The following is a 1,798-nucleotide window of genomic DNA, read 5'->3' as shown; positions in this document are numbered from 1 at the left end:
GAACTGGGGCATCGAGAGGCTGGGGACAGCTAGGGACTGGTGGTTGGACCAACGGTGGGAGGGAAGGGGGGCGGAGAGGCAGCTCATAAGCCTTTGATCTTCCTGAGGCAGGGATTTTTCTTCCCTCTTAACCAGAATCCAGCTTTCCCCCAGCCCCCACCCTTCCGCTTGCCAGAAAATGCCTGACCTGGCCTGCACAGCCACATCGTCTGGTGGGCCACTGGCCAGTCCCCCATTCGGCTCTCCAGGGCAGCGATGGGCCTTTGGTTTCATGGCGGGGCATTTGCAATGGGGCAGCCCATAGTATGTAGGGTTGGCTGCGAGTGGATTGGCACTGACTCGAGGGGACCTTGTGCATCTCAGAAGGAAGCGCGCCATCTTCCAGTCACTGAGAGGCTTGAGCCCACGGCTTCAGCGGTGGGGTCAATCTTCTCATGGAGGGTCTCCCCCGTTCTTTGTTCCCTAGGTTACCAGTCATGAGGTCCTTTTCTAGCCGAGGGTCTTCATTCTCCCGGGCCTTCGTGAGGGGATACCAGGAGCCAGTGGCTCTCACATACAGGAACTTGTCTTCTCACTGTTCAGGAAGCCGGAAGTCTGAATCCAGGTCCCTGCTCTGGCCAGGGCTTGCGTTGCCTGGTTCCTGGGAAGTCTTCCTGTGGCTTTGTGGCTGGCTGCCCCTGTTTCTGCTTGCTTGTTTCATACCGCCACCTCACTCTCGCTGAGAAGCAAGGTTTTTTTATTTGTTCCACTGCTGAAGTTGAAATGGTCTTCAATGACATCCTTGGCCTGAGACTCTTGCCCTAGTCCTTAACAACCACCTTAACAACCAGACAACTGCAACCAACCACGTTACGTGGTCTTCTCTCTCTGCTGATCTGCCTCTTGACCCATTCCTGGTTCCCTGCGCCATCAGCTTCCAGGATCTTAGGTATCTGGTGGGGCCTGAGGCCTGGGCAGGAAGCAGAGGTGGTGGTGTAGTATGTATGTCTGGTATCCACACTAGATTCTGGTCTCTCTCTACACACACACACACACACACACACACTTGTTGGTTCTGTTTGAGCCTGGGGCAAATGAGGACATGGCCACCACGTCTGAAAGCCCAGGAGGACAGACGCGGGAGGGCGGGTGGCCTGAGAGAGGACCGCTCCTCTGCGAGACGTGGTCCACGGCCACACAGGGCAACTCTTCCCCTAACCGTGTTCACAGTCTGGCTTCTGCGGGTTTGTTTGCCTTTGTCCGGTCAATGGCCCGGTGTTTCTGCCAATCAGACGTGGTTTGGGGTTCAGACCTGAGGCCAAGCTCATCCTCAAACTTGCCTTCCCTGAGCCCTGCCTTTGCTTCTCTCAGGTGACCCCAGCCTGGGGGCCCTGACACTCAGTCCCCAGGGACACCCTAGCTCTCTGCCTAGGACCCTCTCAGAGCCTGCCTGTGCCAGAGTCAGACGGGAAACGAATGGCTTTGGGAGGTTCTGAGGACCCAAAACCAGGGTCGCTGGGGCCCAGGCAGACAGCTTGACACAGGCATACCATATGGAAGAAGCGCCGATGTTCAGCTGAGCAGAAGGTGCCAGGTGCCAGGGCCTGTGTCTTCTAGGGACGGAAGTCGGATGGAGCTTAGTCACTCTCAGGGAACCTTCTGGGGTGATGGTATTAGTCTAGATTCCACATTCTACTTCGAGTCTTGGTGGTGCCTGGGTTAAGTGCTCAGTTGTGAACCCGAAGATGGGCACTTTAAGCTCTGTCACAGGGGCTTACTGTGAGTGCCCCCAACAACAGCAATCTGTCCCCCCAATGTC

This window comes from Echinops telfairi, unplaced genomic scaffold (assembly GCF_000313985.2).
Source record: "Echinops telfairi isolate 266 unplaced genomic scaffold, ASM31398v2 ScPeMD7_5;HRSCAF=22, whole genome shotgun sequence".
Lineage (NCBI taxonomy): Eukaryota > Metazoa > Chordata > Mammalia > Afrosoricida > Tenrecidae > Echinops > Echinops telfairi.
This window is presented reverse-complemented; position numbering follows the sequence as displayed.